Source organism: Lathyrus oleraceus, chromosome 7, assembly GCF_024323335.1.
Source record: "Lathyrus oleraceus cultivar Zhongwan6 chromosome 7, CAAS_Psat_ZW6_1.0, whole genome shotgun sequence".
NCBI lineage: Eukaryota > Viridiplantae > Streptophyta > Magnoliopsida > Fabales > Fabaceae > Lathyrus > Lathyrus oleraceus.
In genome coordinates this window covers 330,424,978-330,447,910 of record NC_066585.1, presented here as the reverse complement: position 1 = coordinate 330,447,910, position 22,933 = coordinate 330,424,978, and positions in this window count along the sequence as shown.

Here is a 22,933-nt window from a genome sequence, read left to right as displayed (position 1 = left end):
CCCTGATCCTCATACCAGATGAGGTACGTAGGCAGGAGATGAGCTGATCTCTCCAGGCGCCCTTTTTCTTTTTCAACCCCTTTGTGTGTGTTGGAGTCTGACATAAGTCCAGCGATTGGCAGTTGGTTTCCTGTGTCTTGTTTGCTTGTTGGAGTCTGATGTAAGTCCAACGATTGGCAGTTGGTTTCCTGTGTGTGTTTGTTGGTTCGGAGTCTGATGTAAGTCCAGCGATTGGCCTTCGGTTTCCATGTTTGCCTGTTTGTGTGGAGTCTGACGTAAGTCCAGCGAGTGGCAGTCGGTTTCCTGTGTTTGTGTTTTGTTTGGCGTGCATTAGCCGAGCTACGAGTGCTCTGATTCTTTCTCTGGTTAGAGAAGATACGTATGCATAGGATGCGACATCCTAGCGAGCACATTTCCCCCGTTCCCGAACTACGTCGAATCTGATGTCTGTGTCTGACAGACTACATAGGCCCAGGATGCGATATCCTGCCGAACCCGTTTCTTCCGTCTTTCTGTGTTTCCTTCCAGCCTTGTGCAGTTTGTGAGCAGTTTTTAGCAACCTTTCTTCTATTCTTTTGTGCGTGGATCCCGTCGAGTACGACGGATGCATATGGGTGCTAATACCTTCCCTTCGTATAACCGACTCCCGATCCCATCTTTCTCTGGTCGCGAGACCATGTCTTCTCCAGGTTTACTTCGAGCGTTTCCTTTCCCTCCTTTGGGATAAATAACGCACGGTGGCGGCTCTGTTGTTTCTTTTTCCCGTCGGTTTTTCGCGTAATGCGACACTAAGGATTTTGAAAAATCAAAGGAAAACACAATTACTTTGACACAGGAAAAACTTTTGGAATCTCAACTACTTCCCAATTCGTTAAGGCTGCTTCACACCGATATATCAGATTTGATGCTTCTCCATCTTCAGTGTCATCTTCAACTGCACTAACTTGATCCCCATGGATAAATCCTGTGCTTAGGAAAACTTCTTGTATGCTCCGTATACGGTCCTTTGCAGGGACCAAGGCTCCTTCCTTAGCAGAAGGCTTGTACCCCAAACCAAAACGATCATTTTTCTCGCTGACATTGATGACTTGCCCCCAACCTGTAGGACTTCCACTTTCAACTGCTGACCTTGCACTATTCAAAGAGGAGAACGACAAACTGGTTTTCTCAATAGGATCCTTTACTTCTGCAAGTGTGGCATTGGATATTTCAAGTGCTTGGAAAGAGGTCTCTATGGCATCTTCATTAGCCTCGATATAACGGAAAGAGGAGAGTTGACTAATGATAAAATCTTCTTCACCTGAGACAATGACGAGCTTGTCATCGACGACAAACTTCATTTTTTGATGCAAAGTAGAAGTCACTGCCCCAACAGCATGTATCCATGGACGTCCCAAAAGGCAGCTATAAGCGGAATTTATGTCCATGACTTGGAAATTGATGGGGAATATGTGCGGTCCGATTTGGATTGGTAGCTCTACCTCCCCAACTACTGTCCTTCGAGAACTATCAAATGCTTTTACCACAAGTGCACTAGGTTTCATTTCTGAACCTTGGTAAGATAATTTAGCAAGCGCCCTCTTTGGTAGAACATTGAGGGACGATCCAGTGTCAACTAAGACCCTAGCCAGAGCATCTTCTTGGCACTTTATGAATACATGTAAGGCGCAATTGTGATTCTTCCCTTCCTTGGGTAGCTCTTCATTGCTGAAACTTAGAGTTTGTAGGCTGTGATATTGGTGACCACCCCATCGAATTGGCCAACTGTTATATCTTGGGTAACATGAGCTTGAGCAAGCACTTTTAGTAGAGCCTCCCTATGAGCTTGGGAATTCAGAAGCAAGGACAAGATAGATATTTTTTATGGTGTTTGATGTAACTAATCGACTATCTTATAGTCGCTTTTCTTTATCATTTTCATAAATTCAATCGCTTCATCTGATTGCATCGCCGGTTGTACCCCTCCATATTTTGGGGCAGGATTTACAGTTGTAGCTTCCCTTATTGGTTCTTGAGGGATTATATTGACATCGGGAGTATAAATCCGACCGCTGCGGGTCATCCCGCTCGTTCCTGCGATGTTAGTGATATTGGTGTCAACATTCTCCTATCTTTTCTCACCTTCAACATCTTTGGGTTCTTCACCTATCACTCCATCTACCACAGTTATGTCATATTTCCAAGGTACCGCCTTGGTGCTTTCAAAATGAAAGGGGGTAGGCATACAAACTACCACGAGTGATGGATGAACAACATCTTTTCTTTGATAAGTTATCTCAACAGGTTCTGGTAGATTGAAAAAGGGTTCAATGACTGAAACTTCCTCGTTTGTTATAGGACCATAAACTTGTAAAACACCTTGATCCATCAAGTTTTGAATATCAGTTCGTACCACTTTACATCCCCTTGGATAAACAACACATTCTTCATAGTCGTCGTGACAAGTATCAATCAAACTGGCTCCTACCAATCTTGCATGGAGTGCTAGCAATGGAGTTTTAACATCTTCAACATTTTTTATTATACAAACATCAGAAACATCCTCAATGGCATTAACATCATCATGCGCCGGCAAAGGGTTACTTTTTACGTTGGGTCCAACATCTCAGAATGAAAGGATCTTTTTCTCAACCAGCTCTCGCACAATATGCTTCAAAGCATAACATCCCTCTAAATCATGCCCAGGGGCACCCTCATGGAAAGGACAATGGGCATCTTGATTGTACCATGAAGGTAAAGGATTTGGCGGGGGACCCAAAGGTCTGGGAGTCACCAACCATTTCTGCAACAACGATGGGTATAACTCAGTGTACGTCATAGGGATTGAAGGGAAATGAGGTCTTCCTCTTTGTACCCTATTTTGATTTGGAAGATTTTATGGACACGGAGCTTGTGCCCTTGGCTGTTGATAAGCGGGTGGCATGGGTGTTTGTTGGTATGCTGGTGCTTGTTGAATAGGTTGATAGACAGGAGCTTGTGATTGGTTGAAAGTTGGCGTGACTGCTGCCACATGCGGTTGTTGAATATACTGCACTGCATAAGTTGGTTGTTGTTGAGCAATTTATTGTTGTTGCTTCTTCCACGAGTGACTCCTTCTTTGACTGGTCGACACTATGTTTGTTTCGTCCTCTTTCTTTCTTTGAAAACCTCTGGAAAACTTTTTGACATTATTACCGGATGTTTCAGTGGTGGTTATCATTTTGCCATTCTTCAATCCAAGCTCGACTTTTAGGCCCACGACAACCAAGTCAGAGAAACTTGCTAATACACTACTCACCATCCTTTCATAGAACATGGGATTTACTGTATCCATGAACCAATCTTCTAACTCCTTCTCAACAAGGGGTGGTTCGACTTGCGAGGCCACTTCCCTCAATCGTTATGCATATTCCTTAAAAGACTCGTTATCTTTCTGGGACATGCTAAGCAATTGCCTGCTATCCGGGGCCATGTCCATGTTATACTTATAATGCTGGATGAAAGCATCAGATAAGTCTTGGAAACAACCAATTCTACTTTGATCAAGGCTTAAGTACCACTTAGAGGGAGCACCCCTCAAGCTGTCTTGGAAGCAATGTATCATAAGTTTATCGTCCTCCACGTGCGCCGCCATTTTTCGATAGTACATAATGAGGTAACTTTTAGGACATGAGTGGCCCTCGTACTTATCGAAATCCGGGGTCTTGAATTTTGCGGGAATCACGAGACCATACACTAGGCACATCTCCCTAGCAGCAGCACCAAAGACTTGGTCACCTTCCATAGCCCTTAACCTTTTCTCAAGAATCTGAAAAATTCTCCTTCATTCCTCTTATGTCTTCATGCCTTTCATCATCTTCGTTAGAAAAATCTGGAGCATGTTGTTGATCTTCAAAATAAGGTTGCACATGTGCGTGGACAAGGGGTGGTTCAAATGTGTGGACCACGGGATGAGCTTCATTGATGGTTGGTAGAGGGACTGTTTGCTGAGTGGATTTACAACTCCATGGGCACCTTCAACTGGAGGTGTAAAGCCGGGAGGTAAACCGAAGACTGGCCAAGTAGTAGGCACTATCCTTGCAGGTTGGGGTTCAATCGTAAGACCGGTGATTTCTGAAATGACTATCGTTTGGGTGTCCAATTTGGCCTTAATGACTTGTAGTATTTCCATGACTTGACCCATATTTCCTCGTAGGTCCACAAGTTCTACGCTTACTCTCTCCAATTCTTGTTCTTGATCTGCCATTCTTTGACGAGCGCTGGCTCTTGTGTTGTAGTGGTGTTGAGGACTCAGTGTGTAACAACTGAATAGAGAAAATGGAATGAGTTTTTATTTATTTATATGGAGAATGCATGAATGTATGTATGAATGCATTTTATGTTTATTTATTTTTAGGGATTCTTATAAACTTTGCAGTTGTTGAGCATGCACTTTGAAAATAATGTGAACAGAAACAGAAGACAATAGTCATAAGCTGATGCAAAAATTTAATACCCATTCATTCAATGAAGCTAAAGAGTACGAAGTATACAGTCAAAGTGGGTACAAAACATTAAGCCAAATACAAAAATTGTAAATAACACGAAGCAAACAACTTAAAGAGTCTTCTTAGCAACTCGCTCTTTGTGGGCCTTCAATTCTTCTTTGAATCTTCACATCATCCTTTCGCAAAGCAAAACAAGGTCACGAGCCGAAGGATGAGTGTTATTTTCATCCATGTCCTCTAGAGCATTTTCTAATTTCCATGGTAAGTCTATGGCCACGCCATTACAAAACTCTATGAGGTTAGCCAACTTCGTACGGTATGCAGCAACACTTGGCTGCAGAAGGTTGATGGTGTATTCATACTCATCCAATATCTCATTCAAATGCTTCATATGATTTAGCCAACCCATGCTTTGGCTCTTCAGAGACTCATATTTCTCCTTCCAATAACTAGCAAGATCCTTGTTGGTATTCAACTCATCACACTTCTCTTCCCAGGCTTTAGGACATATTTGAGAGGCTCTTTGGGCTCGTTCCTTAAGACGTCTTTCACGCACCACTTCTGTTTCGGAGCTTCGAAGTTGCTCCTTCAGTTCTTGGATTTGGGCTTCAAGCTCCTCCCTTACCTCCTTCTTTTGCTTAGTGGCTAGGTCCCACCAACGCTTCCACTCTTGTCCATCTCTTTTGGCCTTAGCTAACTCATCATGGAGTGAACCTAATCCACTATCAGCCTGATGTAGGCACTCCAAGACTCTTTCCTTGAGATCTTGCTCAATTCTGTTCTTCTTACGACTCTCCTCCAAAAGTTCCTTCCTTTGGTTACTCTTCCTCTTGAGAATCATATTTTCCCCAGTTTCTTTGTAGAGTTCAGATTACAGATCCTCTTTCTCCTTTCCAAGTTTAGCTACCATGGCTTAAAGTTCTACCACCTCTTTAATAGAAACAGGGGCTGGTTCTGGAGAAGTAGACTTTAGAGGAATCTCTATAGAAAAAGGGAGCTTCACAACTTTGATCCTCTCCGAGGCCCATTGTTGATAAGGAACCCTTGCTGCCTCATTCTTCTTTACTAATTCTGTTCCTTTGGTATGCACCTTTTCCCAAGATCGGATGATCTTACGGGGGAGAAAAGGATTATTGGTTCCCATATCATTCAAAACCATCTCTTCTAACTCTTTATCATCGGGCTTCCCACGCATAGGTTATCCAAACTGTCTCAGAGCTAACATGGGGTTGTAGCTGATGTAACCTTTAGATCCTATTAGTGGTACATTTGGGAAACTACCACAACTGATAATGATTTCTTCAACATTCAGCTTGTGTCGGTACCAAATGATATCCTTACTAGACAAAGACACCAGATTTCTTGCCCACTCCCCATTGGACATTTCACTGATGTGAGCATTAGGCTTGAACACATATGAGATAAGCCAATTATAGAGCAATGGAAGGCAACATATCAATATTCCATTCTTCTTTTGATGTCGAGTATGCAAAGTATGAAAAGTGTCAGCTAGTAGTGGAGGAACCAAACTTTGTTTATCCTTCCAAACGACCCAAAAGATACTTATAGCAGCTGAATCTATAAAACCTTCATGTGTTGGGAACAATACTAGCCCATATATGAGAAGAACTAGTATATTTGCTAATGCATCCCAATGATGTATCACAAACAACCTTTCTTCTTCTTCTTCTTCTAGGTAAGCCCTCCAAAAACCAAAGAGATTCTCCCTTTTCTTCCAATTATCTAATGCGCCAGATATGGGGATGTGGAGTGTAAGGGCTAGCATCTCTACCTCAGGTACCTGACCAATTTTATTATACGGTGTCTTTCCTTTCATAGAAAATCCCAAGAGCCGGTCGAATTCCTCCAAGGTTGGAGTCAACTGAAAGTCATGGAATAAGAAACTTCAAAGCGAAGGATCATAGAACTGAGCCAAAGCGGTGATGGCTGGTGTTTGAACATCTACTGAGAGGAGATCCAAAATATGGCCAAACTTTCCTTGCAAAGTAACCCTGAAGCATGCGGGAAGTTCATTCAAAAGTCTTGATATGCTGGCAATATCTGGCATTTTGGCTTTGAATGGTAATGCTTTCCTTCTTTCTTAACCCATTACAAACTTTTTATGCTAGCAACTGCGTATTCAAAAATTCCCTGAAAACAAAATTTTGTATGAGTGTCATGATGTTATGCAAATGATCATGAATGCATGGTATTTGGTTTTGGGATATCATAAGGTAACTGAAAACATCCTATTTGGTAGGCTTCTTAATAGATAGTTCTAAGTTGGTTACCCATAAACCCACTCACATGATAGTTTCTACATTTTTGATAAGGTTCCCAGAGTTATGGACCATAATCGTATCAACATCATGCAACAGGCTAGCCGTTTTATGACAAGAGTGACGAAAGGCCTCTTCTGAGCGGGGTTTTCATGTTGGGTGCAACAAGGAGAGGCCATTGGAGTCCAACATTACGCAACCACCAAAGCAAAAATTGGTTCTAAGAGGGGCTCCTAGAGTCACGGACCCTTCATGAATCAACGTCATGCGATAGGCTAGCTGTCTTATAACGAGATCTACAAACAGGTCTACTCTAGGGGAGTCTTCATGCTAGACAGCAAGGAGTGGCCCTTGGGGACTAACACTACACAACTTCCAATTCTAAACTTATGCGTTCTCTCTTCTTTTTCCAAAGCTTGGGTGTAAAGCTTTATTCATGATATCAAAAATCGCAAAGCCCACATATGAACATATATACAAATATACAAATGCGATAAAGTAGGGATAAAGAAATCACACAACAAAGGAAGAAAAATAAACAAACAAAGCTAACACACATACAAAAACTTAATTGAACTAGGGTTGACTCACTTAGGGATGTTCTTGTCCCCAGCAGAGCCGCCATCTGTCACACCTCAAAAAAATGAGAACACGACTTAGTAAAGCGCAATCGCATACTTGTATTGATGGATTGAACAGAGTCTCCATCGAACTTTATTTATTCCCAAAATGGGAAAGGGTAAATATCGATAAAACCCCTAAAATAAAGGATAATATATGGTCATCGCAACCAATATCAGGGTTCGGGAGTCGGTTACCCAAGGGAAAGGTATTAGCACCCCTCACGTCCGTTGTACTCAACGGGAACCATTTAGTTAGTTTCGATGAATGTTAGCGTGTTGTTAGTTTCTAATCTTCTACTTATTTGGGATAGGGAAAGAGAGAGAAGAGAAATGTTTTTGAATTTTTATTAATGAGAGAAGACCTAAAAAGTTTTTTATTATTAGGGGCCTGAGAAAGGAACTAAACCTAAATTTTTTATTAATGGGCCTGACAAGATTTCGCAATCCTGCACCTATGTATCTCCAGGTGCAATAGAGAATTCAAGGCCTACGTAGTTCTGGGTAGAAAATGTTTGTTTGTTTGTCGATTTTAGCGAAAGCTATGTTATATTAATCGACGAAAACATTGTTTTACCCAAAATAGATGAGGAGCAGACGTATACCACACATCGAATGGATTTACAAATCAACATTCGGAAAAACGTCATTTATCTCAACTCAACAATTATGGATGAAGCATTGCTTTGCATCATCTTAAGACAAGATGTCTTTCATTTATGAAAAGGTTTTGAGATCGCACGGCGGTGAAAACATAGTTTGATTGGTTGGGTATTTTTTATAAGTGAATGATGAACACTTTATGAGAACGAGACATAAGCCTCTGGATCAATCATTCGGGGTTCCACCGGAATGATAGATTCCAATGGTCCTTTTTTCATTCGAATTAATTGAGAAAATTGTTTGATGGACAACAAATGCTTGATAAGAATCAGTTGTTCAAAGAGTTGCGCCAGAATGCTTGATCCCAACGGCCCTTATTTTGTCCAAGTTAACTAAAGTGTTTTAGTGACGAAAGAAAAAAAATGAACGGTTAACCCAAAACGCGAGGCTCAGGACCGATCATTCGATGGTTCCCACCAGAATGCTAGATTCCAATGGTCCTCTTCTTTCGAGTTATTTGTAAAAAGGTTTTAATATTTTAACTTAAATAAGAAAGCGTTTGAATCGGGATAAGAAACAAATTAATCAGATTAAAAGGTACAACTTGGGGTAAGATCAAAGTTTAAGAAATTAGTCATAAATATTTTATTCTATTTATTAATCAACATCATTACTAGATATTTATTTAATTATTTATTCATAATATTCTAACAATAATAAATAAAACTACAAAGAAAATGATATTATTTGGAAAAATAATAATTCTATAGTTATTCAAACATTTAGAGAAAATAGCAAGAAATAAAGATGGAGAAAAATACAATTATATTCTTTTTATGTCTAGTAAAATAAAGTGAGAAAATAAGATAAACTTAATATTAGACATATGCATTTTTTTTTAAAAGTCTGATAATAAAACAATTAAATACTTTTTGTTCTCTTTAAAATCTAACTAAAATAATAGCAAAAGAAAATAAATTAAACATAACTTTTTTATTTTATTTTTTCTAACATAATCTAAACATAAATATAACTAAATTAACCTTTTTTTAAAAATATTTCTTATAACATAATTTTAAATAATAATGAAAATAAATAAATTAACTATTTAAAAAAAATCTTATAACACAATCTAAAAATAATAATCAAAATAACTAAATTAACTTTTGTTTAATATTTCTTATAACAATCTAAAAATAATGATGAAAACAACTAAATTAATCTTTTTAATAATTTTTATAACATGATCTAAAACTAATGATGAAACTAACTAAATTAATTTTTTTAATAATTTTTGTAACATGATCTCAAACTAAAATAAAATAAATGGTAAACTTATTATTTTTGGAATTTTATGACATGATCTAAAATTAAAAGAAAATAAATGGTAAGTTTTTTTGGAGTTTCTTCGAGATGATCTAAAATTAAAAGAAAATAAATGGTAAGCTCTTTTTGGAATATTTTTATGACATAATCTAAAATTAAAAATAAAATAAATGGTAAACTCTTTTTTTGGAAATTTTATGATATAATCTAAAATTAAAAGAAAATAAATGGTAAACCTCATTTTTGAAATATTTCATTTTATAATCTAAAATTAAAAGAAAATAAATGTTAAATTTGATTTTTTTGATTTTTATGACATAATCTAATAATAATAATGAAAAAAACTAAATTAACTTTTTAAATATTTTATAACATAATCTAAAATACAAAAAATAAATGAAGAAAAAAAATTCTTTTTGTGATTTTATTATTATGATTTCTATGTATTTTTATTTATTTTTATTTTAAAAGAAATAATAAAATAGAACTTCTAAACATCCAGTTAAAAAATATTAAAAAAATAAAATAGATATAAAGAAATAGGTATAAGTTTCTACTAATATTCATCTTATTTGGTATTTTAAGAAAAAAGAAATTCAAAATTATAATTTTAATGAAAAAGTTGACTTTATTTTTATTCATTTTCTATATTTGTTCTCCCATTTTTATTCTTTTAAAAAAAACTAGGATTAAACTAAAAATAAAATAAAGAGAAGTAATAAGTTAATTTAAGTGTTTTAAGAAACAAAAGAAAAGAATGAACAGTAAACCCAAAATGCGAGGCTCGAGACCGATCATTCGAGGGTTCCCACCGGAATGCTAGATTCCAATGACCCTCTTCTTTCGTATTTTAAAAAAAAGAAGAGTTTTTATTTATTTATAATTTAGCTTACCAAGATTTCCTTATTTTATTTATTTGATCACATATCAACATATAATTATTTATTTAATTTGCAACAAAAGATAGATAAATAGATAAATTAATTAAATCGTATCGTAAGATGAATAATATATATATAGAAATCACAACTAAATGTATTATCCAAATAGTAATTAAAATATTAAAATAAACTAAGAAAAATTATTTTTAAAAATTTTTAAAACTCAAAATTAATTTCTTTTTTTAATAATAAAAAAAAATCTATTTTTAATTTTTTAACAAAATCAAACAAACAAAAAGAAGAAATGGACCTGAGTTTCAAAGAACAAATGGGGGGCAAATAGCAGAGGAAAAGCCCAAAGTGGCAGCCCAAGGGAGCGAGTTGGGCTCGCAGTGTCATATACAAAAGGAAAAATGACAAAGTCCAACATTCCAGGCCCAAAGAAAATCCTAAAATTAAAAGAGATAACCAAGATAGAAGGTGAGTTTAGTTGCCTCATCTCTTCCTTCGGTCACACACGTATTCTCTCATGGGAAATCTCAGCAAAAAAGACCAAGCAATAAATGCTATCCTCATGTAAATAAACAACCAACATTTAGTGATATTAAAAAGACCATTTTCCAACAAACTTTTCAAATACACATGATTCTAAAAAAAAATAATGACATTACATGATATTGAAATAAAATAAATGTAAAGAAGGGGAATTAAAGTCAATAAGAATCCTATCACTAAATATTTCCTCTTTCTCCCTCATGCTTAGTTCGTTCCTCTCTCTCAATGGTTATTAAAATGAAAGAGAGAGAAATCAAATCAGACTCCATCTCTCTCTTGGAATTTCGATTGTCTTCCCCAACCCTTCTCACCAGAGCATAGCGGTGGCCAGCGGCATCGCCGCCGCCTTCTATGGTAGCTCTTCAAATCAAAACCCTAAGACCTAAACACGACCCCCCCACCAATTTTTGTTGTAGATTTCGAATCCGTCCTCTAAAATAAATAAAAAATCAACTATTCTTCCGGATCAAGAGAGAACTAAAACCCTAACCTAACAAATTACCAATTAACGACCTAAACATAAAAAAGACCTCCATTCAAAGTGAGACAAGTAATAAGTAGTAAGGAAAAGAATGTAATGCACGAAGACAGAGGCGAAAATGACCTCGACAGAGTTTTGAGACTCCGAAGAGGTTCTCTGACCAACCTCGAAGGTAAACGGTTATGGATCTCTCTCTCTCTAATTTAATCCGCTTCAACTTCTTTTTGGACGATTTTTGTTTCCTCTGAGATGAAAGACTGTCTTTTATGGATGAGGGTTTTTTCGACTGCTATGGTTTTTTAACGAGTTTTTTGGTGTGACTGTTGGGATTTTTTTATTCTTGATGGTTTCTAGTTTGTTTGAAGGTTCTTAGTTTTTTTTATCTGATCTTTGGTGGTTTTGTAACTCTTTATCTCAAACGTTTTTTTAGTTTTTTTGTTGTCCTTTCTTTAAGAAAAGAACTTCAATTTATACTGATTTCCCATGCTTTGGATTAGGATTTGTAGTAGTTGTTGTTCATTGACATAATTGGATATGAAGTTGGTTACTTTTGAAGTGTGAGAGTTTGTTTTGATCAACTAGTATAAACCTCTGTTATATTTGAAATTGTGATAACCTGTATTTTCTTTCTTCATATTTTGGCTCTTTGCTTTGTCTCTTTGCTTTGCTTTGTATCTTATTCTGAAATGGTGTTAACTTGATGCTCTGTTTTACAGCAGGTACAAGACAAAATTCTGCTCCACAAGTGTACTATGGTTAAGGTGTAGAGATGGTAGAATGGCCTAGTCAATTCAAGCCTTGAGAGATCAACTTTTTTTTTTGTACTTATTCTCTTTTTTTTAATGTAGTTTGTTACTGTAAAAACTTGTACCTTATTATAATGTAAAAACTTATATTTATATATTTTTTAAATCTTTTTATTTATTTGTGACGTAGAAGACAAAGTGAAATTAAATGTGACTACTTTTTTTTGAATTTTAAGATAAAGAAATGATATTTATTTATCAAATGTGACCAAATATTTTCTTAAATCCAATTAATAGAATCAAATAAATTATCATGACTAAGATTATCCCCCTTTTTTTTAATTCTTGACTTAATTCTATCCTTTGTCACTTAGTTCAAAATCTCAAATCAACCTAATTACTTATATTTCCAAGCCATGAAAGAATTATGTTAAAAAATCTAATAACAAAGATCAAAACCAAATAGGTCCAAATAAAATCCAAATTAATTAAATTTAAAAAATGCATATCGAAGCCAAATGGATGCATGGAAAGAACAATTATATGAATGGCATGGTAAATGAAGAAAAAAATTCTAATAAAAATTAAATAAATGCCATTAAAATGAAATTAAAAAAATGGAACAATTTATGTCAATGAGTGGATGCAAGTTGATAAATATAAATGCTTGAAATGTAAATGAATGCATTTAGGCGGGGGAAAATTTAGGGTATAACACTCCTAATTGAAGAAACTTAAATAGGGTCATCTTTCATACCCTAATTTTTAATCTTAAGATCCCATATACCATTTGCATCCTTGCATAAAGACAATATCACATCTTGGTTTTCTCCCTCTCATCTTTGGGGCTTGCATTTTGCAGGGATCATCAAGCACCTCTTTGTTGGTGTTTTACCTTTTGTGTTTATATGTTCATTTCTTATTTAACCACTAATAAAAATAGCAAAAATATATTTTATTTTCTCTAAGTTTATTATGCAAAGTAGGGCATTTCAATAAAGAGCATCAATTATGGCTCCTCAGCTAGAGGTTTGTTGATTCCTCAAGCATGATCTCTAAGGTTCTCAAGCACCTTTCAATCTCATTTTGATCTAGAGCATCTCAAAGTCTTGTAATTTATTTCTCAAAAAAAGTCGAAGGTTCATGTGATTATTTACATGCTTTCTTCAACAAGTTACTCCAAACTTTGAGCAATTTAATTAAAAGACATTCAAGTACATCTTATTTTGAGTTCATATGATCATCCATGTACCTTGAAATTCAATAAAATTTCAAGTGCACAAGTTTATTCCAAGAGGCCTGACCAAAAAGTCAACATTTGAAGTCAAAGTTCCAAGGATCACAACTCCTTCAATTCTCAATGTTTTTAATGCTTATTTTTGCGTATGACTCTTCTCATTATCCTCTACAACTTTTATTTACATGAAAATAGACTATTATGATTGGAGGATCATAAAAAGTTTGAAGACATTATAGGTTATTTGTGGACTTAGTGAAATTTGACCTATTTTTAAGTGATTTTTTCTCAACTTTCAAGATTCATAGCTTCTTCAATTATTAACATTTGAGGTTTATTCTTTTTGCACAATATCATTTGTGATGCACTCTACAAGTTTTATTCAAGGGTCAAGGTCAAATTATGCTTGGAAGGCCATAGAATGTTTGGAACATTATAGGTCATTTTCAGCCATTTGGGACTTAGAATTTTCCAAGTTACATGACTAGTTTTTCGTGCTAACTTCAACATGTCATAACTTTGTGCTCAAGCATCCAAATGCAACCTTTATTAGCATATTGTAATCTTTGATATGATGTCAACACATTGCAAAAAGAATGGGATCAAAAGTCCTCCTGAGCAAGATGCCCCGTTGAGTTGAACATGGCAACTTGGAACTAAAGAAATCACCATGGTCCAAATTTGAAGTTCACTAATTCTTAATTACAAGCCAAATTACCACATGTTTTGGACCTAAACATGTTTAATCAAGTCTCCAGAAGTTAATTGGCCCTTAAAATGTATGATTTGACTGAGTTTTGATGGATTGCAAGTTACATTTTCCACACATTCTAGTCAAATTTGTTTTGTATAAACTAAGCATGATTCCACACGTATTTGGATCCAAACACATTTCCTATAAATAGAGGAAGCTACTACATTCATTTCCAAACTTTGAGAGCCAAGAAATCCCTACTTCAGTTTGAAATTTCTCTAGAAAATCCAACTATCGTGTTTTGAATTCCAGCTTGTTTCAACCAAATTTCTTGATTCCATTAGCACCTTCGGTCTTCTCTAAAGATTTTGTAAGAATTCCCAAGATCCAAGACCTCCTGAAGTGCTCTAACCAGATCGAGCTTTATCAACTTCTGATCACCATTTGGACAAGGTAGATCTGAGCATCATTTGAACCCAAACAAGTTACCATAATGTAGTCCTTCATTATCTGATGCTTTCCCCTAACTTATCTGGTGTTGATTGATCATGTTTATTATTTAGTTTTATTTTTCGTGGCTTGATTACTTCTGAAACTTCTTTGAAATTTCCCATGCCCAGTTTAGATAAATGAATTTGGAGCATGAGGTTGAATTCATGATGAGGAGGCAATCACATTGGTGGTGGTCTTGTGTTCTAAATTTACCAAACAATGAAACTTCAGTGAGGGACCATCGGGGAAGACGACCGAAGTTTATCTCAGGTCATCTGAGTTTGGAGACACGCTAGACACTTGAAATGTTTTGATTGATCCAATTTGAATTAGATCCCATGTTTCATTTTTGCTAATTTCCATCGTGCGCCCCAATCTTGTGTTTGTTGGATCTGCCATGTTAATTAATGAAGTCAGATCCAACGCTCCGTGTTTTTTCTAATTTTTATTTTCTTTTTCTTTTTTATTTTAAATTGTATTTTCTTTTAAAATTCATAAAAAATTCATTTTACATCTAAAAAATACCAAAATAATTTCTAAAATTCTATATTATTTTTCTTCATATGAGTTTTATTTTTCAACATTAATTTTCTTGACTTTCTATTTTTCTTGAATTTTCTCTTTTCTCCTTCATTTTAATTGGTTTAAAAATATTTTTATGCATTTTAAAATTCTGAAATTTTTTACTATAAGCTTCTTATTTTATTTCTAACCTTCCATAATTTTCTTGGCCATTCATTTGGTGTTTTGGAGGAATTTATGGCTTTTCTCTTTTATTTCCCTTTTAAAATTAATTTTAAAAATGTTTTTGTTGCATCTTATTTTATTTTATTACATTTTATATTTGTTTGACCTTTGTTGACTTCTGTTGGCCTTAGATCATGGTTGATCTGATAATAGCTCTCATCAAACTCAATGGATCTTGGGTGTTGATGGGGTGAAAACCCTAATCCACCCAAATGGATGATTGATTTTGATAATGACTTGATCAAACCTTTGTTCCAATTTGGATGTGATCTCTCTTGTCCTCTTCTTCTTCATCTTTTCCTTTTTTCTCTTTTGATCAATTGAATAGTTTCTGTCCATCTTGTTCATGATTTGTGGATTGGTGTTGGATGAACTTTCATCATTTGAAATCTACCTCTTAATTGATCATGGATCGTTTAAGGTACTTTGAATTGATGCATAAGTTTGTCCTAAGTACTATGAAGTATGGATTAAAATAATGGACCACTCCCCTAGCCTTTATGTTTGATCAATTCTCTTTTCTTTTTTGTGTGGCATAACTTTAGGAGAATGATTTACATATCATTTTTATAGCATATATTAACAGAAATATTATTATTGACCGGCCTCAGATAGTTGTGACTTCTACATAAGTCTAATTACGATTGCTTAACATATTGTTAAACTTATCCCGAAAACAAGTCATTTTCATTAGTGAGATTGTAAGTCTCATACTCCTCATGGTATTTTGTGAAAATATTGCTTCTTTTTCACTTATGAGAGCTAGTGACATACTTGTTGATTTTGTCTAAGTTGGAGCCCTTCTCATGGTGATGTAAAAGTCTATATTTTCATGCTTGTGGGTGAATAGTTGAATGTTCTTCAAAAGATGACAAATTGCTTTCCCTTTTTGATTACTAATATCATTTACTAACATATTATTGCTTTAATTTTACTTTAATGTCATTTATCTTATGTTCTTTATCCTTTTGTAATTTACTTTGTGTTTTTATTTTAGCATTTCATATCATATTGTTTATTTTTATGCTCTTTTATTCTTTATCCATTTGGATTTATTTTTCTTTTAAAGATATTAATAAAGGAGAAACCCCCTAAAAAATTGGTTCTCTGGATTCATGGACTTGTGGTTACTATCCTTATCATTGTTCTCGAGTTATGGACTTAGAACTAGGACCTTGACACTTGCTTTGAGAGTTTATGATTTTGAGACCTTGGAATTCATCTGGTACCTTTGACTTTGGAATTCTTTTGAAGACTTGGCTTGATTACTTTGGTTTCATCTGATGCATGATTTTTTTTTTCATATTTGACTTACTTGAGGCTTAATTCAAAGGAGAAAATTCTTGCTTGACTTATGTCATAAAGCTTCTTATCTCTTGGTTGGATCTTTCCTCCCTAACTTTTACTTTATGCTCTAGGATAGTCTCTTCTTCTCCTCTCCTTCTTTAATTTTCAAAATCTTCTCTCTTTTTTCCAAAATCTTCTTGTTTTAAACTTGAACCACTTTCTCAATAAATCTTGACTTTTGTCAAGTGATTTTCAAAATATTTTTCTTAATAAATACTAATACATCTTAACCATTTTCAGACCAATTTTAAAAAAAAAGACTAAAAAATGTATAACTCATTTAAATCATTTTTGTGCCCTTTGTGCACTTTTTGTTTTAAACTTTTCTCAAAAGTTTAGACATAAATCATTTCCATAGTTGACATAACACCCCGAAATTTTAAATATTTAAATTATAAATATTTGTCTCAATAATTTTTATGATTTGTTATTTATTATGTGAGTTATTTTATGCGTAAGAAATTTAAATAAATTATTAAACCACCAATTTTATTAAATTAGTATACGTTGTGTTTATTTATTTTATTCATTAGATGGAAAATGTGAATTCTACAATAATTAACTTTTTATTTAAATTCAAAGCTACCCACTGGATGTATTTTATTATTTTATTCAGAGTGGTGGTGATATAATATTTATTCCTAACATAATACATTATTTGATGACTTATTATATTTGATAAATTGATTTAATTAGATTAAAAATATGTATCTTTTTCTCAAAATGATTTATTTGTACTTCAAATTAGAATTATTAGAATTATTTTACAAGTGGTTAATTTAGTAAATTGAAACACCCTTAATTTGATTTAAGTAGAAACACATAATTTAGTTTAATTAATTAGTAAGAATCACATATTTTAATCACTTAGAATAGTTAATTTAGTGAGAATTGCAAATCTCTATTTTTATTGAATAAGTAAAACCCATGTTTTATTCATTTATTTAAATTATTCAATTTAGTGTGAATATGATAAATAAATAATTAAATTATTAAATAATCTAAAATTTTAGAATATGTGTATTGTTGTTAGTATCATTTCATAAATTAAGGTTGAATTAATATGTAACAACATGTGAATTATTTATTTCTACCATTTTCTAATTTAAGATTGAATGAATTAAAACTTAAGAATATGTATGATCTCATTGTATGGACTATGAGTGGATAATCATTAGTGGTGGAAATGAAAGAATGTATAGCATATGTGTAGAAAAAGTAACATGAACCATCATAATATTGGGAATGATCAATTCTTAAATAAGTGTATTATGATCACTAGAAATTAAATAGTTATAATAAAATGATATTAAATTAGTTTAATAAAATGCTATTATACACATTCCACTATCATAAAACTTATAATTAGTTTATTAGTTTACTCTAGTGTTTCTTTTATTAGGAGTCACTCATATTCCTCTTCTTTTCCAACTTCCACTCCTACAAATACTCACAATCTCATCCTATATCCCACATGTGAAAAGAAGAAGAAAAATTACACAAACAAAATCATCACTCTCTTTTTACTACCACCTATCTTGGGCATTTATATGTTGTGGAAACTCTTAATAAAAAAGAAGCATTAAGCACTTGATCGTTCAAAGTTAGAAAGCGCACAAGGTAAGTGTTTTCCCCATACACTCATACTACATAAGTACAGTGTTATGAAACAATGGTGGAACCATTGTCCAATAATATTATTATTAATAATAATATTAATAAAAAGAGTAATAATAATAATAATAATAATAATAATAATAATAATAATATAAAGAGTAGGAGATTTTCTGATTTGATTCACATTTATATGATCAATTGTGTTTTAATTTTATTATTATATTTACTCCTATTTTTGTGGGAATATTTCTATATTGTTATTTCTTGATATAAGTATATTGCTAATTATATTTTAAAGTTAATTGCTATTTTCATTTCTTTTATTAAGCATATTCGTATATGGTTATTAGCTGACATTAGTATGTGAGAATAATGAGAATAATCATAAAAAAACATGTATGGAATAAAGGACTTGTTTAGTTTTGATAAAAAAAACTATAAAGAAATAAATAAAAAGAAATCTACAGATGACTGGTTCCTGGTAAGACTGTGGTCGCATGTGATTGTTTAGAGAATGATTTTCATGTATTATTGAGACATGCATCATATAGTATATGTAATAAGTTCTCACTGTGTTATGCCTTTGTGGCAAGTTTGATGTTTTTCGGGTCTGTGTGGTAGTAGCGTTTATAATAATATTGACGCTTTTCGGCCTTTGTGGCAGTAGTCCTTGTGACAAGATTTGCACTTTTTTGTAACTTGTGACAAGAGCCTGTGTGACAGGTTTTTCCATTGGAATTTGTTATTTTTTACGCTTTTCGGCCTTTGTGGCAGGAGACTGTCTGACAGCTTTCCCATTGGAATGAGTTTTATTTATCTGTATCATTTGTGTCTCATGTAGTTGTTATGGTCACATTGCATTTCATATGACATAAACAACAATCAGAACTAATTATTATAGTTTGAATTGGTTAAATTTTATTATTATTTTATGACATTTTCTTATGATGAGTATGATTCAATGTGGATAAGGAAATTGACCCTTTACAATTATGATTTTAGATAACGAAGGAAAACCAAATTACTGAATATGTTTCTTGAAGCGCGCACGGGAGAAAACAGGGTTTTCCAAAATATTATTACTTTATGTAATAAACAAAATATGACAGTACACTATTTCTATTTCAACAAGTCTTTGAACTTTTAAACTCGTTTAGAAATGCGGACGTGGATCTTTCCGCTAGGAATATTCGAACGACTTCTTAATTTTAAATAAGTTCACTTTCTCTAGTTATTTTATAAATATTCACACACAAAAACCCGTAAATTTTTAAATAATCTAAATATTACTAATATCTCGGATTAAATTTCGGGATATTACAATTGAGATGTAATTCTCGTATCCCTATAGTATTGATGATAATTCTTTTCCACCCTATCCAAGTTGGAGTCCTTCTCTATGATTTTCCACCCCATAGTATTGTTGATCCTTATCCAAGTTGGAGTCCTTCTCTATGATGATGTAAAGTTCTCATACTTTTAGGTGAGAAATTGGGTATTCTCCTTAAAATACTAAATGTCTTTTCATTAAAAATGAACAAAAACTAATATTTTTGTTATTTTTACCACGAACTACGAGGTTTTGATCCTCTCATCTCTCCAATCTTTTGCAAACAACACCTATTTTAAGCCAAAATGCATATATTTTCAAAGAGGTTCCTATAGAGTACTATAGACGTTTAGAGTACTAATACATTCCCTTTGTATAACTAACCCCGGAATCCTTATCTCTTTTTATTAGTTTTTATTTTAAAACTTCTTTGGGTTTTGTTCGTACTTTTTCCCTTTCCTTTGGAAATAATAAAAGCGCGATGGAGAATCTTGCTTTGTGAGTTAAGTTCATCAATAGCTTAAATCTCAAAAAATTTATCACTACAAATATGTGCAGATGAATCTCAAGCCAAAGGCTATATGAAAAGTAAAAAGGGGAGGGAAAAGTTTAGGGTATGACACATACAACCCATAACAGTTGCACTATCATCAAAACATTCTCAATCTCTATTATCTCAATTCTCTCTTCTCACACATATTAACATCAACAATTACAAATGAATACAATTCCTATGGACTATAGCACGTTAAAGAAGAAGAAGAAAATTGGACAACTCACAATTGGAGAAAATGAATCAGGGTGAAGAATTACCTAGGGAAGTAGAAGGCTCGTGGATAATCGTTCCTCAATGTTGCCACTTGAAGAACCGTCGGAGTTGCTCTGGCAGGTAAGATTTTCCGCTCTTCCTCTTTGATCCATGGTTATATAGTCTAGATTCTAAGGTTCCAAACCCCTTTGGACTCCATTTAACTTTCCTCCACTGTTTAATCTCAGTTTTAGTTTTTAGGATTCTTGGACTCCTCACTTCGATTCACATTCTAGGATTTCAATTCACACACTGCATACACAACAATTCACCCCTTGCATTCATTATTCTTCTTTCTTTTTCTTTAATTAATTTTTGTGTTGTTTTTTTAATACATTTTATATTTTTTTTAAACACATTTTGATACTTGTTTCTCATATTGTCATGATATGGAAAATACCTTGAAAAATGTTATTAGTTCTTAGATTTTTAGGCTCTTAATTGTTTTTACCATTTAATCCACACTTTGAAAAAATGAATAAAAATAATACAGATGTTCATATTTGTTTTAGAATTAATATGCTTGATAGTACCCTGGTCTCCTTAGGTTTTAGACTAAAATCCATGTGCTTACTCTGATCTCATCCCAGACCGAATGATTGATCAAAGTTGTCTTTGATCAAATAGTCCTTTCACCGATTTGAACCCCTGTCCAGTCTTTCATACTCTAATTTTTAACCCTAAGACCCCACATCCCATTTTCATTTTTTTTGCATACAAGCAAGGTCACATTTTGGGTTTGCTTTTGCAGGGATCACCAAGCACCTCTTTGATAGTTATTTGATTCATTGCTTATCTAACCACTAATCAAAAATATCAAAAAATATGTCTTGTTTTCCTTAAATTTATTATTCAAGGTAGGGCTTTTCAAAAGAAGAGTATATCAAAGTTTAGTTGCTTACTTCTCAAGAAAAGTCAAAGGTTCATGTGTTTATTTTCATGCCTTCTTCAACAAGAAACTTCAATCTTTGATAAATTTAATCAATAGACAATCAAGGACACCTTATCTTGAGTTCATATGATCACCCATGTGCTTTGAAATGCAAGAAAAGTCCAAATACACAAGCTTGTTCCGAGGGATTTGACCTAAAAGTCAACATTTTAAAGTCAAGGTTTCAAGGATCACAACTCCTTCAATTCCCAATATTTTGGAATTCCCCTTTTTGCATATGACTATTCTCAACACCCTCTACAACTTCTATTTACATTACAATCCAATTATGCTTCGAGTATTTTCAAAGGTTTTGAGACATTATTGGTCATTTGTGGATTTAATGAAATTTGACCTATTTTCAAGTGACTTTTTCCCAACTTTCAAGGATCATAATTCATTTAATTTTCAAAATATGAAGCTGATTCTTTTTGAACAATATCATTTGTGATTCCATCTTCAAAGTTTGATTCAAGTACCAAGGTAAAAATATGCTTAGAAGGCCATGGAATTCATTGGGACATTATAGGTCATTTTCAGCCATGAAGCACTCAAAATTTTCAAAGTTACATAACCAGTTTTTCATGCCAACTTCAACATGCCACGACTTTGTGCTCAAAAATCCAAATGCAACCTTTCTTGGCACATTGTAATCTTGGCCATGTTGTTAACACATTGCAAAAATAATGGGATCAAAATGCCTCTTGAGTATGATGTCCCATTGAGTTGAACATGGTGACTTGGAACTGAAGAAATCACCATTGCCCGAAATTTGATCATGACTAATCTCAATTCCAAGGAAAATTAGCACGTGTTTAGGGCCTAAACATGTTTAACCAAGTCTCCGTAAGTTAATTGACACTTAAAACACACATTTGGATGAGTTTTGATGAGTTTCAAGTCACACTTTTCAAACATTCGGAACAAATTCATTTTGCATGAATTCTGCATCATTCCACACGTATTTGGACCCAAAAGCATTCTCTATATATAGAGGAAGCTATTTCCTTTATTTCTAAGCTTTAGAGAGCCAAGAAACCCCTACTAGAACTTGAAATTTTTCTAGAAAATTTAACTATCGTGTTTTGAGTTTCAACTTGTTTCAACTTGTTTCAATTTAATTTCTTGATTCCATTAGCATCTTCGACATCCTCTAAAACTTTTGCAACAATTCCCAAGCTCTGAGACCTTTTGAGGTGCTCTAACCAGACCGAGCTTCATCAACTTCTGATCACCATTTATACAAGGTAATTTTGAGCATCATTTAAACTCTAACAAGTTACCACAATGTATTCCTTCACTCTCTAATGTTTTCCCCTAACTTATTTGATGTTGATTGATCGCATTCATCATTTAATTTTATTCTTCGTGGTTTGCTTGTTTCTGAAACTTCTTTGAAATTCCCTTTGCTCAGTTCACATAAATCAATTTGGAGTATAAGGTTGAATTCGGGATGAGAAGAGGATCAAAATGGTGGTGGTCTTGTGTCTTAAATTTACCAAACGATGAAACTCCGGTGAGAGCTCATAGGAGAAGACGACCAAAGTTTTTTTCAGGTTGTCTGAGTTTGAATCAGACACATTGGCAAATTGAAATGTTTTGATTGGTTGGATTTAAACTGGATCTTGTGTTTTGCTTGTAGCGTGTTCCACCATGCATCCTAACCTTTGAAGTGTTGGATTTGCTACGTCAATTAATGAGGCATGATCCAATATTCCATGCTTTTTCTGATTTTAATTTATTTTCTTTTATTATTTTTAATTTCATTTTCTT